A 24,051-nucleotide genomic window follows, 5' to 3' on the forward strand; every position below is an offset into this window, starting at 1 on the left:
AGCGGAACCGGGCACTAGCTATGCCACGGCCGCCAAAATTGTGAAGGTAGCAGTTTTGTCGAGAGAATACCCCTCCATTATGCTGACCCAGCAGGAGCTCACCCAGCTGGAGGAGGCGATAATCGACGAGGTAGCCAAGGGTTGGGATAACATCATCCAATTTGAAGGAATACACTTCAGGCCCGGAATGGTACTCGTCGATTGTGCAGATGAAGAGACAGCTGAATGGCTGATCAAACGAGCGCCAGTTCTGGGTACATGAAGCGGGCCAGAATTGATGGCAAGGAAGGGAGATGACATCCCAAAGCCTTGTGTAATCACTGTCTTCGTCCCCAGGAGCAGAGGCCAAGCCTGGGAAAAAACGCTGGCCATCTTCCAGGCACAAAATGGGGGAATACACACCCGGGTCTGGAAGCTGATGGAGCAGCGAGAGGACGGTGGCGGAAAGGTTCTCCGAATAGGGATCGATGACTCTTCCGCGGAAGCCATCAGGTGGGGCGGTCACATTCTGCGGTACCGGTTCGGAAAATCGCTGTACACGGGCTCAGAATGGGGCAGCCCGAAAGAGCGGGGTTGATAGAATGCTGGGTCTTTCCGAGGGATATGAAACCCCGGATGAGGGGCGTCCCCCTTCATTAACGACGGAGGAGATGGTGGAGGACCTGGAGCTAACTCTTCTAAGTCCCAGGGAGTCCTTCCCAGAAAATGACGTCCCGGTGGCAGGGGAAGATCACCCTGGGTCGCCCAGGTGAATGTCCACCACGCCAGAGCAGCCTCGGCTGTTCTGGCAAGGATGTTCACCAAGGAACATCTGGACATAGCCATGGTACAGGAGCCCTGGGTATATAGGGGAAACATCAAAGGACTGTCAATTAGGGATGCGCAGGTAGTATGGGATTGTGGGCAGAACCGTCCCAGGACCTGCATTCTAATTAGAAAAAATATTAATTTTATTTTACTCTCAGAGTACATGACATGGGACCTCACACCTGTCAGGGCCCGCATTAAGGTTTGGGCAAGGCTTGGAGATAGTACCGGAGGTACGGAGGCTTGTGGAGTAGTGCAATAGGAAGAGGTGGCCACTCATCATGAGCTGTGATGCTAATGCGCATCACGTTGCATGGAGGAGCAGCGACAACAATACTAGAGGTGAGTCCTTATTAGAATTTGTAGTTAAAGAAAACCTAGAAATATTTAATGTAGGGAATGCCCCAACTTTTGTGACTAGGGTTAGAGCGGAGGTACTGGGTATCACATTCGGCAGTCCGAATGTGGGGTTTCTGGTACGCGACTGGAAGGTATCGGGGAAGGTTTCTATGTCAGATCATAGAACCATCCGGTTTTGTCTGGGTGGGTTGATGGAGGAGAAATCTTCCTTTAGAAATCCGAGGCGGACAAACTGGGAGGGATACAGAAGGGACCTGGAGGCAAAACTGTCGGGCGCCTCGGTTAAAACTGTGGCCAGGCATCCCCTGGTGTTGGAGAGGGCTGTGGAGGAGCTCCGGGGAATTATGGTCGAGGCTTTTGAGTCGAACTGCCCCATTGGTGTGCCAAGGGATTTCACAGATGCACCTTGGTGGACCCCGCGATTAGAAAACCTGAGAGTCGGGGTTCGCAGGCTTTTCAATAAAGCTAAGCGAGAGGGTACATGGGAAGAGTACAAGATGAACCTGACAGCCTACAGCAAGGAGATCCGCAGGGCTAAGCGCAGAAGCTTTAGATCATTCTGCGGGAGCATAGCGGAGACGCCGGCGGCTGCGAGGCTGCACAGGGCCCTGGCTAGATACAGGGTGCCAGTGACTGCTTCTTTAAGGAGGCTGAGGAATGGCAGAGAGCTGCGCGCATAATTACGGAGGAAATGATAAGGTGGGCCGTTGGCACTTTCCAGCCCTTCAAGGCGTCGGGAGTGGGTGGGATTTCACTAGCACTTCTGCAACGGGGGCTGGAGCCAATTATGCCTTTCTTAATAAGAATATTTAGGAGTATCTTGGCTCTCAGATACATTCCCGAGTCCTGGCGGGTGCCTGGGGTTGTCTTTATTCCGAAAGTGGGAAGAAGGGACATGGTGCCAAAGTCATTCAGACCGATTAGCCTCACTTCGTTCTTATTGAAGACGATGTAGAAAATAATTGATAATCATGTCCGGGGAGGTGCTGGGGAGGAGGCCGCTGAGCGATTGCCAGAATGCGTACCGGGCAGGGAGGTCAACAGAGACTGCTCTGTTTCGCCTTGCCAGTACCCTAGAAAGCACAATAGAATAGGGAGAGGTGGATTCGACAACACTTCTCATGAGGCGATTGCGGGCGCCCTCAGGCGTAGAGACGTGGATGATGGCACCTCTCTATGGATGTCCAATATGTTGGCTACGAGGGTAGCAGAGACTGCTGTGGGGCAGAGCACCCTAAGAATGCGCGTGGCCAGGGGATGTCCACAGGGTGGAGTTCTGTCCCCGCTAATGTGGAGTTTGGTGGTGGATGAACTCCTTGATGAGCTGCTTCATCATGGAATCGGTGTCCAGGCTTATGCCGATGATATAGTCATCATCGCTAGAGGTAAGTTTGAGGGAACTCTTTGTGATATAATCCAAAGGGGATTACGGGTGGCCCGGTCCTGTTGCGATACTGTGGACCTCAGGCCCTGACAAGACGGCCCTGGTGCCTTTCACTAGGAGAAGGAAGCTGGAGCATCTGCGCACAATATACGTGTGCGGAGCGGGTGTAGAAAGAAAATCGGAGGTCAAATACTAGTGCTGTTTGATTCCAAGCTTCTTTGGCGAAGTCACGAGGAAGCTGTGTGTACACGGGCAACTCGGGCACTTATGCTTTGCAGGGCCATCTCGGGCAGGTCGTGGGGCTGATCCCCGTCTGTCATGTGGTGGATGTATACCATGATGGTCGTGCTGCTCCTAACTTATGGAGCAGTGGCATGGGCAAGAAGAGTAGCTCTTGGTACGGCTAGAAGGAACCTGGAACGATTGCAGAGACTCGCATGCGTCTGTATCACAGGGGCTATGAGAACTTGTCCAACGGCGGCAATGGAGGTGATTTTGGGACTAACCCTCTTGCACCTTGTTGTGGAGATGGCAGCGAAGGCTGCCATTTTCAGGTTGGGGAGAAATGGAGCCGGAATAATCGGTGTGAGAGATCGGGGTCGTCTTGTCGGGGAGGTTCCGCTCCTATCGATGCCTATGGACGACATGGTAAGGAGATACAGCTTCGAGAAAAGTTTTGCCTCGTTGCTGAGTAACAGAAAAAACTGGGAGTGTGACTTTTCGGGCCTCCCAGTTGGAACACACGTTATTAGATGGTACGCAGATGGGTCAAAGACCAGTGTGAAACGGGTGCGGGGTTATTTGGGCCAAGGACCAAATTCTCCGAACCTATGGGAACTTTTCCGAGTGTGTTTCAGCCATTGAAATGTGCATGCGGTTCAGCCTAGAAAGGGGGTATCGGGAAAAGGAAATAATGATTATGTCGGATAGCCGGGCTGCGATCGGAGCGCTGAACTCGTTTTCAGTATCCTCTGCGGCAGTATGGGGCTGTCTTGAAAAGCTCAATGAGTCAGGCAGATGCACACACTGTGTTGACCGGGTCACACTGTGTTGGGTGATAAAAGAGCAACTGTAAAACCAAACAGATACGTAGTATAAATAAGTCGCTTAATATGACGTTAAGAAATTCATTTTCTTCTTTCATGTTACACAACGTATTTAAGCATTTTTCTTTTCTTTATTTTCACGTCTCTTTAAATTTATTATTCAATATTGATTTTCATTTTATAACACTCAAGTATTTTCAAAAGTGTTTTTGAAAAATATGATTTTAATCTTTTATGCGGTAATAAAAATAACTAAAAATAATAATTAACATTAAAAATTTAAAAAAAAATTTTTTTTACGCTTGTGTAATTTTAACGTCAATATTTATTTAATATAAAAATATGAAATTTAAATTCTTTTACAAAAATTTTTATATTTTTTAGCATATTTACAGGCACCTATACATACGCACTTAAAACAAAAAGTAAACTGTAATTTTTTTGCAAAATACGGCATCTATGAAATTATTGGAAAAGCGTCCATAGCAACTCTAATTTTGGTATATGATTCATTAAGTACCTTCATTGTGCACATTGAAAATTTCTTATTAACAACTTGTGATTATCTATTTTAGGGCGATTCCTGATGTACCTACCTACTTGCTACTTCATCATTGAATTTAGAACAAGTCTTGTAAATGAAGTGTAGTTAAAATCCCTAAAGGATCAACAACCAATTGAACGAGTGAATGAACAATTTATTAATTTAGGAAAAGTAATTCTAACAGGTAAGTATATATATTGCTCAATTAGCAAAATTTAATTTGAAATTACCCCCCATACTAAATAATATTATGTAAGATCATAGTGGCAATAAATCATCTCTATCTTGAAATAGTTATACATTATTATATTTTATAATAATCCCAAGGGATCATATTTATTTTAACTATCATTTACACATTTGCATTTATTTTTTCACATAGTATGTATGAGCACAACATTACCTAAATATATTCTTGCTTATATAGCTATTACATCTATATACGTTGCATCTATATGGCGTGCTATCTAAAGATTACAAAATATAACTATAATGTGTTAATTGCTTACACACGTTAAATTTAAATTTAAATGCAAATAAAATATAAGAGTATAATAATCACCATAAAACTAAAAGCAATTTTAATTACAAAAATTTCATATTATTCACATTTAAATCATAAAGGGAAAAACTATTAATTAATTTAAAATATTTTCATATATTTTAATAGTTTACATTTGAAGTTTTAATTTACTTTTTTATACAAATATGTAAATGTATACTAAGTTATTCTAACAACAATTAAGCTCATATTAATTTGTATCTGCATATACATGTATAGTTTTCACAAAATTTATTCAGTCATACGTTCTCCATATGGGGAGATATGCTCTCTATTTCAATCTTACATACATTTTATATATATGTGTACTTGTACATTTAATTATTATCTTATTTAGTTTAATTTCAGTATAAAATTATCCTTATACACACATGTAATTATCTGTTATTACATATGTAAAAGGATCTGATGAAGGACCTGCCTTTTATTTTCGATTTATATTCTACATGATTATGTAAATATGTATATCCTGGCAGCCCATCCCACAATTACTCGTAAAATTAAATTGAATTATTTTTAAGATTTTTTAGATAAACAGTAGAATTTCCAACGATGTTTTTATTTTTTAACAACTTCCCCTTCTATCCAAAAAATTTGAACAACTAGTATAGGCTATTATTAGGTATATTTACATTTCCTGTGTAAACTACATTACAATAAATGCGTAACGTAAATTTATTTATAATCTTAAGTACATACTATGTATGTATGTAAACTCTAAGATAATCTCCACCAAAACTAAATATAACAAAATGATTAAAACAAATTAATTCAGTAGACCTTAAATAATTTTTTTTTTGTTTAATTTAATTTTCATTTTTTTTTCTTCCTCTTTTTTAACCCTCTCACATTTATCTGCTTATTATGAGGCAACTTTATCTGTAAACATTGTATATAGAAAATCCGCTTTTTACTTCCGCTTTAGTCTTTTTTCTTTTTCTTAATGCTAAGCGTTGAAAGCAGAACGATATAAAATTGTGTATAAAAAATTCTTGTATTTTATTTTTAATCAAGTCTCAGGATATTCATGTATATGTGTAGTTGGAGTGAAACCGTTAAATTTAATGTATCCTTCCTAAAAAAAAAACAAAATAACAAAGAAAATTTGAAAAAAAAAATTTAATTTTCTTTCACAATCGATTTCCTTTTTCTCTTTTATACCGCATGGCTTCCTATTTTCACTCTGAAGATTCCTATATATTTGTACAACCCGAAAGAAGTTAAAATAATGACAATAAGGATAATTTCGCCTCCTACCATGGTATCGTTCTGGAAAAGCTGATTTTATGAGGAAAAGAAGAAGAAGAAAAACGAAAACAAAATTGAAAACACTTTGCTTGTGGGGTGCGGAAAAATAAACAACTGGATGAAAATTTTTCCCCAAAAAATGAAAATGAAAGAAAAATTAAGGTGTGTGTGATTGTTAAATGTAAAAAGAATTTATTATCTTGTAGAACAAAAATGTTGAAGAGAAAGTGGAAAAAAGGAGTTCAATGGCTTCTTTTTTTTTTAATTTTTTTTTAGGGAGGTTTAAAAGTGAAAATCATTTTTATTTGTCATTTTTTTTATGTCATGTTTTTTTTATTTTTCTCTTCATTTCTTGTTTTATTTCTAAATTCTTGGATTAAATTTTAACTCAAATAATGTCCTTTTTGTCAGTCTTTTTAGATTATAAACGCGGGATAACAATGCACTGCGACCACGTAAAAGATCTATTGTACCACCTACCCCCTGAGTGCGGGGTGCGGCTCTAAAGCATCTACTCCAGGTTCTCGTCAGTTTCTTTAAGTAAATTCATTTTAGGTTTCTTTTTTTAATATGGAATATGACTGGGAAATATGAACGGCAAACCTAGACGTCATTAAAAATTCACTTAAATTAACCTTTAAAAATTAAGCCCAATTCAAATTTTATGCGTATAAAGTGAGGCCGCTTGTTATTGTGGCCATTATATTAGGTCGGTCAATATTATAGTCAGTTATAATCGATTTAAATGCAGTTTGGCTTTCTCTTTCGAGATATCTACACAAATCATTTTCAATGAATTGGGAATCTACTCTATGATTTTTCTTTTATAGTCTGAACAGCTCTCAGTATCATTGAAAATCAAATCTAAATTTATTTCTTTTTTAATACGTATTGGGCAATTCTTTTCCATTCAAAATTTTTCATTCAATTTTTCATTCCATTTTTTTACATTATTCTTGTTTTTAACTTTATTCATTTTTACAAATTCTTAAAATCCTATTAAATTGTTATTCTTTGCGTTTTAACAACTTATCATGTGTACTGTTATCATAAAATAGACTTAAATACGTTGATAATATTTCTATTAGAAAAAAAAATGGGAAGATCTGTAGACTCGTAATTTTCCCGATCATCTCGTAACACTATAGTATTTTTGTACTAATTGCGTATTGTGTTTTCGAAATAAATTTCCCATGTTAAAATTTGAACAGAAAGAGAAATTCAGGTAGCTGTTTGTCCGTCCTGTCATAATATGCCTTCATAGGTTTGCACCCTTCTTTATCTCAATTTCTAATAGATGCATTTGTCCTATAATTCATATCTGAGGTTTCCTAATTTTCAAATCTGATGAATTAAACAAAATTTGGGGAGTATCATTGTGGAGTAGGTTACAGTAGTATATACTATAGGTCAATTTTTAACCACATAAATCTTTGATAATAATTTGTTATACTACAGATTTTCATTTTAATTCCATTAGGTATTTGTCGTTTAATATCAGGAAAATTAAAAGGACATAATATGGCATTTATATTCGTACTTTTTTTATATATATACTATTTATTCCTGAAAAAGTAGAATAAAAAAATAAATATGTAAGCATGTATAAGCATGACGTTAGGTATAGCAACAATAAAGCGTTTCTGCTTTTCACGACTTAATTTTTCATTTCTAATTTCTTTGTACTTGCGTATATATGTATATAAGTACATATACACACACAGTCACAAATATTTCGTTTTGTTTTTATTGCTACAGGTGGTTACTATTGGTAACACTGTATTTATTTTAATGGCGGGATTAAAGCGTATGTATATGTACATATATTATTATGTATGTATATTTATGTGGTTGTGCTTCTACAATTTCAGAAATGCTAGAATAATGTTTTTATTGTTATTTTATAACAGTTTCATTTTGTTTACAAACAAAACATTGAAAATAATATATGATTCTATGTATGTATGTAAGTAGGTATAGAATTTCCTTTTTTTCGAAAATCAAAGGAAAAGAGAAAAATTGTTCTATAAGGACATAGGTAAGGGGCATAATAATCTACCTACCTATTTTTCAATGATATTATTATCCTTATTTCACGCTATACTTTTATTATACACTTAGTTTTTTTTATTATTGTTGTTTTGTTTTTTTCATGTTTTTATCCTGAATAATTTTCATTGTGTTTTTTTATTTTTCTTTTAAAAAGAGTATTGATAACTAAATACGTAATAGAATAGAACCGCCGCCGTCATGAACTAAAAATTTTTATATAAACATAAATGGGCATGCGAGTGTATGTGTGTATGTATGTGTTATAATATGAGACTAAGAAAATTACGATATTTTATTTGTAATTCTACCTTTTATATACTTATATAGCTATAAGGCATTTTTGATTACTGAACAAATGAATATCCTGATGATGGATACGATTCTGAAGTATTTAGAAAAAGTGGTTTTTGTGGTTTAATTTAATGGATTTTTTTTACATAAACACACTCACATTATGTAATATGTATGAAAGAATGCTGATTGCATACTAATGGAGCTATTATACAATAAGTTTTGTGATTGTCCTTTGTGTTTCTAAGTATAAAAATATTATGTATGAGATACATTAATGTACTGCGTATGCATGTATGATAGGAAAACAATTATACATATTCTATATACTTATGCAAATGTTGATATTTTCGAAATAACAGGTTTCGTATATTGTAAAGTTAAAATAAAAATTCTTTAATAATGTAGAAATTAAAAGAAAATTTAGAAAAATTTTATTGAGCCGATCGAATTTTTCTTTTTGTTTGTCTCGCATTATAATCCTTTCATTTCTGTCGTTCCGTCTACTAAAGCTACATGCATGAAAATCCTGTTATTTGTATTTTTCTGCTATTATTGTACATGAGATGTGGAATGACGTGGAGCTGAGGTTAGTGATATTATTTAACCTTTTTATATTAATCTCGTTTGTCGATTAACTTGCCATATTATTAGATTTGTCGCAGCTTTAGTGTTGTTTCACTATGAAAAATTTTAAAGTATCATCGACGATAGTTTATGAATTGACTTAATTTGAAATATAAGTACCCTATGCAAATTATTTTGTTACATCGAATTATTTTCTTTTGGAATTTTCAATGAATTTCTTAAAAAAGAAACCATTTTTCCAGAATTCGCATAATATCTTGGTAATTTTCAATAAATATTACCACTCTGGTAATTATACGCCTTTTCTTGTGCAAGTACCATAAATGTATCATAGTACATGGCTAAATTTTCAGGCAACACCATGTAGCGATTTGTATAATTCGGTTTTAGGATCACAGTCACACTTCTATATATGTACACGTATACTGCTCATATTCATAAGCTCTGCCTATATAGTTATTCTATAAAGTGCTGAAACCAACTCACAATCTTGTTTTTTCACTTTATTTTGTAAAAGAGTTGAAAATTGTTACTACTGTATACCTAAGGACATAAATTTAAAAACAAATTAAAATATTATAAAATATTTTCAAATATCATTGAACATGAAATTTTGTAATAAAAAATGAAAATTTTCTTTTTCCTCTGCTTTTTGTTTTTCTTGTGTTTTGTTTGTCCTCCAAAATCATTATGAAAAATTCACTCAAATTTTGTTTGTGTTGTAAATATAGTACATAAGTGTATATTTTTGTATATAAGTAAGACTGAGTAAAACAGCTTTAATTTATATAAAAAAAAATAAAGAAAAACAAATAAAAAAACATAAAAATTATGAAAAATATTTAAAGAATCCTTGAAATCCTTCGTACGCTTTGTTTTCATATTTTCTTCTACCGCCAAATTATTTTGTTTTTTTTTTAAGGATTGGTCCGTTTCTGATATTTTTTATAAAATAACTTTTTTTCAGCTATAGACACTTTATTATACCTTCTATATATTTTAGATAAAGTATTTACGATAACACAAAAAAAAGCAAAAAAAAAAAAAAACAAAAGTTATTTCGAAGATTTTTACCCCTTGTTTAGTTTGAAAACAAAATCAAAAAGAAGAAAAGGAAAAGAAAAATTATGAAATTAGAAAATATTAAGAATTCAAAAATAAATTAGAAAAATTCAAGAGGCATGTTAAAAAAGCGCTTATTTTTTTTTTTTCTGTTCTGTTTTTGAAGGACATTGAAGAATAATAATAAAATATTTTTTTTTCTGATGGTTATAATTTTTCTATTAAGAAAGAAACACTATAAAAATAACAAAAATTTTTTCCACTTCACGGTATTAATTTTCATCCATAAATTTTTAATTAAAAAAAAAATATTTGAAATCAATCAAATACGATATTTTAAGTAAAATTGTCTAGTATTAAGGCAATATAGCCTAAAAAATTTATTTTAATGCCATGTTTATTCACATAAATTTGTTGAAAATTAAAAATTATTGTTTATTCATTGTTCTACAATATTAATTTGGTTAAATATAAAAGGTATTACAAGTTTTTGAATATTTTAGCAAGAATTTTATTTTTTCTAATTGAAAACCCTTCATTCGATGGTATTTTTCTAAATTTGCAGTTTGATATTGCTAATATCATTGCAGGCCAAAAATTTTGTTCAATAATTATGTATTATACTATATTAAGAGTAATGGGTTTAATTTAATATATTTTATTAAGAAGAATTAGTACAGCTCAGCTCATGACATCTCAGAACATTATATCAGCTCATTAGCACGGATAACATGATGATATGATCAGCTCATTAGTATACGGATATTCGTATATGGTATTGCTATTGTTATTCCTTAATATTTAACTACATGTTTTATATCTTAGTTTCGATTATTAAAACAATATCATTATTCAGGCCATATTTTCACGCTAAAAATATTAATCCCTGAAATTAGTTGCAATTCTCTATGGAATTCCTGTATCAGCAATAATTAATTATTGTGGATGATGCATGTATATATGTACATTACCATATAATAATATATTCATGTAATATTCATAATGCCAGAATTTTAATTAAGTCAAATAATTATTTGAAAATTCGATGTATACATAAGGAAATTATCATTTAAAATCTTAAATATTTTGAAGTTAAACTTCGAGTATAATATTAAGCAAGAAATATTACAAAAAAAACACTTGCGTTTTGAGAACAGCACATTTTAATAATTGAAATTATATTTTCATGTTTAAAAATCGTTAATTAAAATATACAGAATTATTTAATTATAATTTATGTCCTCAATTTCTAATATTAAAATTATTAAATAATTTACTTGTATATCAAAACCATCTAATTAGAAAATATTTTGGGAATATTTTGTTGTTGTGTTTTTTGTTTACTTTTCATATTTTATATATAATTAGGACGCCATATTGAAAAAGAAAATAAATATTTTTTTTTTTATTTTTTACTTTTTCGTTTTTCTTTTCATTTTAGTTTTGAACAAATGCGGCAACTAATACAATTAATTTTGATTTGAAGGAGAAAACAAAATTTTTCTAAAGTTGAATGACATACTTATTGGCATACATACATATACACATATACATGAATTTTATATAAACTTACTCGCATAAGTAAAATAAGCCTTGTTGCTGTTACTGCAATTCAACTCTTATACTCTATTTGTTTAATTTCGTTTTAATGGAACTAAAACAACAAATCGAATAAAAATTATATAACAAAAAAAAATATTGTGAAAAATGTGAAGAACTGTATATGTTATATAACAACGTATGTAGCGTCTATTTCAAAGTACAGTTACAAAATTTATAAGCGCATTTTCATTTACAATAAAAATTTCAGTTCTTATTGTAAAACTGGGGGAAAAAAAACAGGTGAACATAAAATCCAGGTAACTTTAATGAATTAATTTTCTTTTTTCTATTTTGTAAATACATTTAAAGTTGGAAATGGTAGAAGAGAGCGCCGGGCGCGGATTAAAATTAATTTCTTTTGTGTTAAAGTACTTTGAACTCTTATACTTATAGTTTTCCCTTCAATATTCTATTGAAGAAAATTGTGTAATAGAATATAGAAAAATATAACAGTAAATTACAAAAATATATTAATATACTCTTATTGAATTTTATCCTTTCTATAATATTCTTAATTTATTATTGCTTTCTTTTACAATTATTCAAAATTTAAGGAGTTTACCTTAGGTTTTTGAATATTTTCACAAATTTACATTCATATACACACAAATGTAGAAGATGTCAATATTTTTAAAATTTATTATATCCTTATTATTGTGTATCCTTATTGTTCATTTATTATGCTTATGTATAAGTATTGTGGTTTTTATTCAGTAATAAAATTGTAATATTTTTGATTAATAGAATTTTATACAATAATAGATAAAAGTAGAAAGAGAGATAAGATTTATTTGTTTAGTTGTAAAAATTTTTTATTGTAAATTGAAAAATTGTAATTGCTTTTTTTAATATTGATATATATACATGCATACTTAGAGAAAATTAGAAATTATGATTGAAAAATTATATCTTTACGTATATAATATTAATTGTGTAATTTGAAAATACTTTTTGTAAGCAGGATACTATTAAATTGTTATTTGCATAAAGAGACTGTTATATACGCTGTATTCAAGAATAAATTTCTCGATCAGGCTTGGTAAAATGTTATATTTGAATAAAAACACCTTATAATTCAATAGTACACAGATATATTTCAAGAAATTCTACTCATACTCAGTGGTACAGCCTTAACATAAAATTAAAAATTAGTTTTATTCAAGTGAGAGCCCCGAGAGTTTATCATTGTCATTGATTGTATTTAATCATTTGTACCTATCCCTGTTGATATTCCGATGGAAATTGTTATTCCAACATATTACGGGATAATCTAAACTGAATACTAAAATTGCACTCAAAAATCAAGCAAAATATTAAACTTTACAAAATTCTTCAGCAATCTAATATGAGAAATTAATTATTTTTATTTAGGAATATTCCAATCACAAATTTATTTAACAATTCAATTATTACAAATTAATATTCTTCTTATTTACAGGCCCCACATTTTCACATCGCTACTGAAATTTTAATGTAAAACGCTTATAACCATGTAAACTAAAAAAAATTAATAGGATTGCTATAAAATTAACTCCAAACGTAAATCATCGGGATATCCGAGCTCCATGAGCAAGAACGGGTTAATATCATCTTCTAACTCTGGGATTTGCAATTTTTTTGCCGATAATTTTCAACAAATTTATAGATTAGATTCTCTTTCTAATTATGTCTATACCCCCACTAGTATAGATAACGGTCATCCCCTTTTTAAAGATGTTCATCTTTCAGTAGACAACGTACTTCAGGGTATTTGTGACTTAGAAACCAATAAAGGACCTGGACCGGACCTTATACCGCCTATACTTCTTCATAACTGTAGACACAATTTATCTTATCCGCTTACTTTGATTTTTAACAAATCATTATCCTCTGGTTTTTTCCCGTCAATATGGAAAAGTTCATACCTCATACCTATTCATAAAAAGGGGGATAAGACTGCGGTTGAAAACTATAGGGGAATTGCCATTCAATCTGTCATTCCTAAATTACTTGAAAACTTGGTTATGGGTATAATTGCACCCATTGTTAACCTATTACTAAATAATGAGCAACGCGGCTTTAGGACTGGTCGCTCTACGACCACCAATCTTTCAATTTTTACATCCGATATTCTTTCGTTTATGGAAAGAGGGTTTCAAGTAGATGCGATATATACAGACTTCAGCAAAGCTTTTGATCGCATTGATCACATTATCTTAGAGCATAAGCTAAGACAATTTGGTTTTAGGAACCAACTATTGGGATGGTTAAAATCTTACTTCACTGAAAGGACCCAATTTGTCAAGTTCCAGGTAGTTAAGTCGAAACCTATCCATGTCTACTCTGGAGTTCCCCAAGGAAGTCATTTAGGCCCTATTCTTTTCAATATCTTCATTTCTGACCTCTCTCAGTGTTTGGCGGGTGTTCCGCATCTGATTTATGCTGATTGTCTGAAAATGTATCATATTGTAAAGGATATTTCTGACACTAATTATCTCCAATTAAAGTTAGAACATCTAAATTCTTGGTGCGAGACTAATAAATTAGATCTTAACGTTAAAAAATGTTATGTTATTAGTTTTTCACGTAAGCGTTCAAACTTCTTTCAAGAATATTCACTTCAAAACTCCACTTTAGAACACGTTGACCATATTACTGATCTAGGTATTATTATGGACAGTAAGCTCAATTTCAATTTTCATTATGATTCTATTGTTTCTAAAGCAAGCAAAATGCTAGGTTTCATTAAGAGGAGAGCCAGAGAATTCAACAATACTGAAGTTACTAAATCGCTCTATTGCTCCCTTGTTCGTTCTGTTCTTGAATATGGCAGTATTATTTGGGATCCGGCATTTTCTGTACACAGAAATAAAATTGAGTCGGTTCAAAAACAATTTTTATTATTTGTTTTGAGAAGCCAATATAACCCCAATGACTTCCAGAATATTCCTTCATATACAATTAGACTTCAATTCCTGAATATGTTGAGTCTGGAGTCACGCCGGTCTTTGTTGTCTTCTTGTTTTACCTATGATGTCCTAACAGGAAAAATAGACGTGGACTTCATTAGAGACAAAATTATTATCAACAACGACGTCAGACCTACCAGACATACTAAATTCTTAAAAGAATATACGCATAGGACTGATTATGCTAAAAATGAACCAATAAATAGATGTTGTACTGTATTCAATCGTTTTAGTCATTTTTTTTCACCAGCAGTTACAAAATACACCTTCAAAAAAAAATTCATAATTCACTACTGACCTAGTACAATATCTCCCGTGTAAATTTCTCCCGTGAATCAATAAAATGTCGGAACATTGTTATCAGTACTCACGCTGTTAAAATATAAGGCAAATTGCACCAACACTCTTAAGTATTATTTGTTTGTGTATAAAATTTTCATTTCACTCAAAGCGCTTATACTTGCTCTAAATTAAAATTAAGGCAATTTTATTAAACCATACTTACAGGAATACCTGACCAAATGAGCTCTAAAATAGAAATGATCTTAAATTTTATTAAAAATTATTATTTACTTTAAGTATATAAGTAGATGCTTCAAAACATATTTTGCCATCACATATGGTATATGCAAATTTGTTGTCCCACTAAACAATAACTAAATATAACGCTCTCGTTTCCAATTATAGACGTGCTTTTATATGTAAATTCAAATTAGAATGAATTATTACACAAACGCATATTAAATTAAATTTTACGTCAATATTATGTACGAAACAATGAAATTTCATTGTGAATACAAAAAAAAGTCATAGAAAAATTAAGCGGTTCTCAATGCAATAACGAAAATTATGGCAATTTTATGAACAATTTTAAATAATTTTTCTATTTTGTAAAATTATAACAAAAAAAAAATTTTAATATTTTTGTTGTTCCGCTAAATGGACATGAAATTTAGTTTTCTTTTTACCTTTTTTCGCAAAATACTTGAAAATCACAACATTTTTTTTAAAAAGTTCTGTGAGAAGGTTATTTTTTGCTTGAATTTTTTTAAAACAGTGAAAATTGAAATTTATTTATAAAAAATTTTAGTATTTAATATTAAATTTCAATCACCGTATGGATAGAATGTTGATGAAAATATTTTTCTTTTTGTACATTTCAACTCAGATCTCGTTTGTTAGTGAAATCTTTAAATAAATTTCAATCAATTTATACACAACAATTATAATTTACTAATTATTTTTACAATTTGTAGGCTGATAAGCGGAAACTAATTAGAGACAGAAGCGATTCAAATGATACAGCTCGTATACCACCACTTGATGAAATACAAAGTGTACTTAAAATTGCACAAACTGTAGAAGAAGCAGCTATTCGAATTTTACCGCTATTACAACAAGCAACAACATCATTAGATCAAATTATTGCAACAATTAATCCAGATTTATTTGGAGCTGTTGTCGGTATACTCAATAATGTTGGTAACAATAATGGTGGTAGTGGTGTTGGTATAAGTGTTGTTAATGATGATGTAGCAGAACCTTCACGACAAAATTTAAATTCTCTATTTTTACGTAAAATATCTCAAGCTAATTAGAAAAATTGAATTGATATTCATTCATATATTATGTATGTATGTTTATGTACACAAATGGAAAGTAAATATTCAACAGAAATTATTTAACCCCAGGAAATTTTTTTGGTTTTCAGCCGTATTATTTTAAATGGGGAAATTTTACAAAAATTAAGGTTTATTATTTCTTCTTGACTTCTTTTGATTTTAAAACAAAAAAAATATTTCATAATTTTCATTGTTTTTTTTTTTATCCCTTTATACTGTTTAACGTAAAGAAAAATTTTTGTATTAATGGAAAAGGAAGAATATTAATAAAAATTTTGGAAATATGGGATTTTGAAGAATTTTTTTCGTAATAATTGAAAACGAGTCAATTAGAAAATGTTAGAAATTTGTCAGCTTTAATTTTTAACTGTATGTTCATAATTGCAGAACACGTAATAGAAGTATAAAGTAACCAAGTGGTATGTAAATTTTATCCACCCATTAAAACTTAAAAAGTCCAAGCAACAATAACTATTTCAAACTATAAACAAACTCCCCATGAATAAAACTTAGAATCTAATGTGAATTTTTAATTAGAAACCTTGTAATCTTTAATCTTAACATTCCAAAAATTTAGTGACGCAAAAAGGCAAGCCTATACATAACTCTCCTTTTAATTTTTATTCATAATATTAAAAACAGATATAAAAACTCGAATTAAATAAAAAAATGTTCGTTTTCATAAAAAAAAAAATTCTACGTAAGCAGATAGCAAAAAAAAAACAAACGACCCCAAACGCAGACAAAATATAAAATTCAGATGTTCATTATTAAAATAAAAGAAGGGTTCATTTTACAATGTAATAATGTGTGTGTATGGTGTATCTAAGGACTTTTATCAATGAAAAGTTCAAAACAAAATAAAAAACCAGAAAAAAAAACAAATAGAATTAAAAACAATGACAGCAACAGCAAAAAATAAAAAGCAAGTCTATCAACATAATGTCGTCCATAAAATAACGCAACAACATTTTTCCACCATACTCCATAATAAACCAAGGCTACCATGTACATGCATGTACATTCATTATTTACATATATATATATATATATGTATATCAATGATAAAGAACAACTTTTGTATCCTTTCTAACTTGATTTTTTTTTCCTTTTTATTGTATAAATAAAAATATGCACCTGTATTAGTATTAAATTGCATACATATGTACGTAAATGCACAAGGATATTGAGTTTTAATAATATTACATATAAAAATATTGATTTAATGATGTTATCAAAGTCAGTCATTTTCAGTATGATAACAAAATAATGAAACTCTGAACTTTATTAAATTTAGTTTCATTTTGAATAAATTGGCAGAGTGTTTCAGCAGTTCTATGGTTATAATAAAAAATTTTGTGCTTTTAGTTTTGTTCAAAGGTAAATATTTTGAAAAGAGGGGTTTGTTAGAGATTTACTGAAATTTGTTGTCCAAAAATTCAATTTTGGTATACATTTTATTCAAATCCTTCATGAACAATCCTTCTGATGATGAAAAATCATCACCTCAATTATATTTTAAAAATTTCAATTAAAATCCTCTTATATTCAATATCTATAGCACTGTATGTTAGATTTCTAAATTTTAGAAAAATATTCAGATTTCTACAAAAAAAAAAAATTTTTAAATTTTGTGATTACTCAGACATTTGATGGTACACCCTGTTTATAAGTGTCATACCCGTTCTCTTAAAATTTTTACTTTTAATACGAAAAATATAATTGAAATAAAAAAAAATCATAAAATCCTTTATCCAAGTTCACAAGACTGGAAAAGTTCTTTACTTAAATATCGAATTTTCTATTACTTATTCGTATCCTTTACATTATATAGAAAAATATAACATTGAAAAAATATTAAAAAACAAAAATCTACTGGCCATTGTTTAAAAATTGAAAAATTAATAAAAATGTAGAAGTATAAAAAAGGGTTAAAAATTGTACTGTACTTTATTTGTTTATAATAACAAAAAATAAGTATATATATATATATATATATATATATATGACAGTAGTGGGGGTCATGGGACAACGATATTTTACTCGTTATTAACAATTTTGTGCGTATATAAAAATTGAATAAAAGTAACAAAATTCAATTTCAATCAATTGCGGGATATAGAGTACATAATAAGTAATTAGAAAGAATAGTAAATCATATTTAATTTATATATAATTATTTTACCAATATTTCAATATTATACAACGCCATCTTCTTGTATACTTTTAGAACATTGGAGGAATAAAAAATTTAAAGAAGTGTTAGTACAATAATGAAGGCAAGCGGATAAATTATCAAAATCCTTTTTATCAAAAGAAACAGGACTTTACTTTTATACGTGTGCGGAATTTCGAAATGCTTTCAATTTCGGCACTATCTGACAAATACAGACATTTACGAGAAATTCAAAATTTTGGTGGTTGTGAGATAGGAAAAATTTTTCTTCATTGGAATATATAGATTTTTAAAAATCAAAACAGTAGTTGTTATACAGAGTTGCTATACGTATGAATACGAGTATTTAAGCCTAAAACAATACAATATTGTACAATGTACAAAATACTGAATTAATTACATTACAACTAAGAATTAATAAACAATTGTGGTAACTAACTCCATTATATAAAAGCTGGTCATTTAAATTAAATTATAGACTTTCACTAGTCTTGTCAACTCAAAATCATTTTCACTGATTCTAAATAACATTTTAATCAACTTTTTATATGTAATTGCATTTATCGAATACATTAAATCCCAAATTTATGCTCGTCATACAAAATATACAAGCTACTTGCATAATATATGAGTATTTTTGTATGTATGTACTTAATTTAAATTTCTCTTTAATAAAATAAAAAACTTGTATATTGTACAATACATAACACTATATTTTCTTTGTTTATATCAGCTATAAAAAAAATATTATGTACTTATATACACAAATATATAAACATTAAATTTTCTCTACTGTGCTGAATTTTACTCGTAATGTTATATAATACGAGATATAATAGAATACATATACTAATACATCAGGTCATTTCATAAACAACAAGTCTATAATTCGGAAAATTAGAAAATACGGAAAATGTACATTTATACATACACACAGATATATACATACATTCTCTATACATTATCCTTTATCCGAAAAATTTTTGGGTTTTCCTACAGGATTGTTTTTTATTAAGAGGGGTCGAATACATATACACGATAAATCGAGGTAAAATTTTTATATATCATTACTTATTGTCTTTTTGTTTTTTTTTTTTTATTACGACCCCAAAAACCACCCTTTTCTAATAGAGATGTTTTAGAGTCCTACCTAAGTACACTTATATATAATATGTATACAAATATATAGTTTTTAATACTATCTATATTAAATGTGCTGGTGGAATATATATATTTAGTCATGTTTGTGTATGTATACATGAATATTATTTATACTCGCATTCGCATAATAAAAGGCAGAATATAAAAATCATATTTAACGAATTTTCTATTTATTTTTTATTGTAAGTATGCCTCAGGATATGTCAAAATACAAATCATAATATAGAAAAAAATTAAAAAACAGAAAAAACAAAGAAAAGACCGTAGAACAAAGGAATTACATTTAGAATAATAGAAAATAATAAAAAAAGAATAAAAAATGTTTGAACTATTTTCATTCCTCAGATATCCTTTTCATTTCTGCATTTGATAAATTTATGAATAAGCATATTATATAAGAACAACAAATCTTCAAAAAGGATAATAACCATGAAAAACAATATGAACAAAAAAAAAATCGCTGTATACTAAAATACTTTTGATGATTAAATGGAATTTTTTCCCATTTTCGAATGGAAGAGCCATGCTGTGTCTTAACAATTTAAGAAAATTTGTCTTAATGTTTTCTAATTATTTTAATTAAAAACATTTTATTTGTTACTTAAATACATAAAAATATACGCAATTTTCTATTGTTTTATTCACTATTAAATCAGTTCTATATTGTTTTTTGTTGTAGAATTGTTCCAATTATGTTAGAAATTCTGCAGGGCTTTAGTAAAATTAAGTACGAGTTGAATGAAAATATTATTTAATTAAAAAAGGCCGGATTAGTACGATGACATTTTATCGGGAAAGTTTATTAAAGTTCTTAAAATAAAAATTAGGTATAATGGCGGAAAAGAGCGAATTTATTAAAACTGAAATGTTTTCAATTCTTTAATTCGTTTAATGAATGTCGAATGTGAAACCTGAATTGAATCTTAATTGTACTTGTCTACTTAATTTTTTTCTCATAATTTTAGGGTAAGTTATGTTTGTGTTATGAATAAGTAATTTTCCACAACATAAAAGTCGAAATTCAAATTAACTTATGATTTTACATAATAAGTAAATAACTTTTGTGTAATTGGGATTGCTGGAGCAATAAAAGGGATAAAAATGTTAAACATAGACATATATGTATAATTAGTATGCACATATTTAAATTACCATTAATAAATCCTATTAATTTCACACAATTGAATTTAATAACTAAGTATATTGTCCTTTGTTCTATACACTGAAACAATTTTATATTATGTTTAATACATACACGAAAGCACAATACAGATCTAATCGGAAAATTCGTTTGATTCGTTTGAAAATTTATTGTATGAATGTCTACAATAATAACATTGATTTATAAATAAAAACAAGGTGATAATCATTGGAAAATAGCTATTTGAATTTGTCTCCATAATTTTATAATTTCTACAAAAATGAAATTTCTATATAGTTTTCACACTGAGAATATTTTCATTTTCAAATACAGGATTAACACAGGGACAAAAACAGGGCTCTTACTATAACTGCATGTAGCCTATTTCTTGCCTTTAAATGCCTTGCCTTTCATAAAAAAAAAATTCATAAAAGTATAAAAAATTAATTGAAAATGAAATAAAAAAGATTACAAATTAAATCTTTTGAAGAAAAATCAAAGAAATTTAATTAAAATAGATTCCTGCATAGTTTACATTTCATATAGAAAAAATTTTAATTAATTTTTTAAATAATATGTATGTACTACCTTTTAGCAGGAGCAATCTATTATTGGAATACTTGTGCTTTAAGCCACTAACATCTTTATATTTTTTAATTGTTAGAATTTCTTTATCTCTTATATATATTCCTTCTTTTAGCGGGAAGATATTATGTTTCCTTGGTTATTCCCAACTTTTCAAATTTTACAATAAATAAATAATTTTATAAATTCTTAAAAGTTACGCTTTTGATGAAAAAAACTTTCCAAGTTGAACTATACACTTTGAAGTTTTCAAGGCATTTTTTATTGTTAGCGAAGAATTTAAAAAATTATTCAACATAAGTAAATATGAAGTTTTTGTTTTTAATCTTTAAATTTTCTATATGAACATAGGTATAACAATCTTACCTTTGTATAACAATATTTTTTTAATAAAAAATTCTGAGTCTACAATTTAATCTAGAAAATTTAAGTTTTTAAATTTAAAGAACATCAAAAAGGAAGAAGGAAATGAATTAAAGAGAAGCAATTTGGTTATGCAATAAACTGAGTTGTAGAACAGTTAACAATCTCACAGAATAGAGAGCTCGTTTTGTAGAATAGTTCAATTATAATAATTGAAAATTTATTACCCAACAATTACGAGTATACAATAGTTTTCCAAATCAAAGATGATTCCATGTATTTAACACAGTATTTTTTTTTCCAAAAACGCTACAGATATTGAAAAGAATTGAAGTTGGTATGGCACCTGTGGGCATTTCATTCACTTTTATGTGTTGTTTTAATCGGAAGTACAATACATATAAAAATTTGGCTAACCATAATACAGCTATAAAATATTAATTATCTTATACAACATTTTATAACATCTACACTTAAATAATTTAAATATTTATTAGTATCCTTATAAAGGTAAATTTACATACAATTTGGGAGAAATTAATTTAACCGCAACCTTTTTTTTATTATTACTCTCCAAAAACTTTCATTTTTTTTTTCAAATATTTTAATTTACATTAGAATTCCAAGAAATCAGGAATTATGTATATGTAGGATCCTTAAAATTTATTCAAATAAAATCTAATTAATTCGTAATAATTATTCATACGTTGATCTACATATACATGTATGTAATTCTATGTATTATAATATTATACATATACACACATATATAAAATAATTAAGTAAAAGTACAAAATAAATTTTATGTATTAAAAATATTCAACTCACCTTTATTTCTCTTAAATATTTTTTCTTTCTTGAATATTTAGGATGAAACAACCATTGATGAAAAAGAAAAATAAAACACAATTATTTTTCGTTTTATTTTGTATACGCTACACTACAAAGAGAATAATTTTTTTTCTCAATTTTTGTATACAAACATGTAGTTGACTACATTAGCAATATTAATCCTGGATTTGTATTATAATAAATTTTTTATTTGTAACGATTTGTTATACATAAGAAAATGTTACCAGCACTAAGTGATATTGTACTTATTATTTATTATGAAAAAGTGTGTATAATAATAATTATATTAAATTTGTATTTATGTATACGAGTAAATTTTTAATATATATATATATGTATATACATTTAAAACATTTAATTTGCAGTCTTTAAAATGAACTTTTTTCTTATTCTTCTTATAAATTCTTATTATTTTTTTTTATTATAAAAATTTTAGTAGAACACCTGTTTTCACATTAATGTGTATATTTAAATATATACGTATATATATTATGTATACACATATTTAATAAAAAGAGAATAAAATATAAGTAGAAGAAAATATTAAAATAAAATGCAAAAATATTTTTTAAGAATATAATTTCAACTTTTATACAAAAATTAATTTGATAATTATTTATTTTAAAAATTATTTTAATTATTATATAATTATTTCTTTTATGTAATTATTTAATTGAATTTTTTTTCTCAGTGTACAGCCAACTTAATTAAGTAATTAATGTTAAAACTTACTTTTTTTAGTTTGTATTACTTTTTGAGTATATTTAATTTATTTTAATATTTTAATTTATTTTCAATTTATATAATACAAGTATGTAAGTATCTTGGTTATTAATTAATTAATTAATTTTAAACACAAAATCAATAATTATTTTGAAACAAATGCAAAATTTTTTTTTATTATTGAAATTTTATTCTTATGTTTAAATCTTAAAAAAAAATTAAATGTATAATAATAATTATTATTAATGTTTATTAAATTAAAATTATATATTTTATTGTTAATAATTATTTTATATACTTAATTGTAAGTATATTACCTAATTATATATTAAAATCGATTGTCATAAGTATATTTTCAAATATATAATTAATTAAATTTAAAAATTTTCAAGAATATTTTTCAAAATAAAAAAAATATTTATTTTGTGAATTAGATTTTTTAAATTATATAATTATCAAACAAAAACGAATTTAGTAATTTTTAATATAATTAATTTTAAAAATAATAATTTATTAATAAATAATTATTTAAATCTTAAATTAATAATTAAATTTAAATAATAATGTATAATTAGTAATTTAATATTGTTATACAATAAAGTATGTAAGTAAATGTGAACATAAGTATATATGAATAAAAGTTAATTACATAAAAATGATAATACAGTTACTTAATTATTGAAATTAATTATTTTTTTATTTTTATTATTATTTTTTTGAAAAAAAAAACAATTAATTATTTAATAATTTATTAATTTTGGAAATTGTTATTTTAATTTATTAAACACTATTATTCCATGTATATAACTTAATTTTATTAGTATAATATTATTTATAACAGTTATTAATATTAGAAAAATACACAAAATCTATACACATACATGAATGTAATGTAAGTATATCAATTAAAGTATGCACAATATTGTATAACTTA

At 28.5% G+C, this 24,051-nt stretch overlaps 1 protein-coding gene across 5 annotated transcripts in view; it reads right to left on the reverse strand.

Moving 5' to 3' along the window:
* Positions 1-24,051, reverse strand: part of LOC129605300 (proton channel OtopLc) — a 147,026-nt gene that overhangs the window by 119,641 nt on the left and 3,334 nt on the right. For all 5 annotated transcript variants that reach the window (XM_055514972.1, XM_055514970.1, XM_055514969.1 and 2 more), the window contains exon 2: positions 22,371-22,838. The gene's annotated coding sequence lies outside the window, so the exon portion shown is untranslated. The remainder of the gene's footprint in view (positions 1-22,370; positions 22,839-24,051) is intronic.

The sequence above is a fragment of the Condylostylus longicornis genome, unplaced genomic scaffold (assembly GCF_029603195.1).
Source record: "Condylostylus longicornis isolate FDR11 unplaced genomic scaffold, ASM2960319v2 ptg000013l, whole genome shotgun sequence".
Classification (NCBI taxonomy): Eukaryota; Metazoa; Arthropoda; class Insecta; order Diptera; family Dolichopodidae; genus Condylostylus; species Condylostylus longicornis.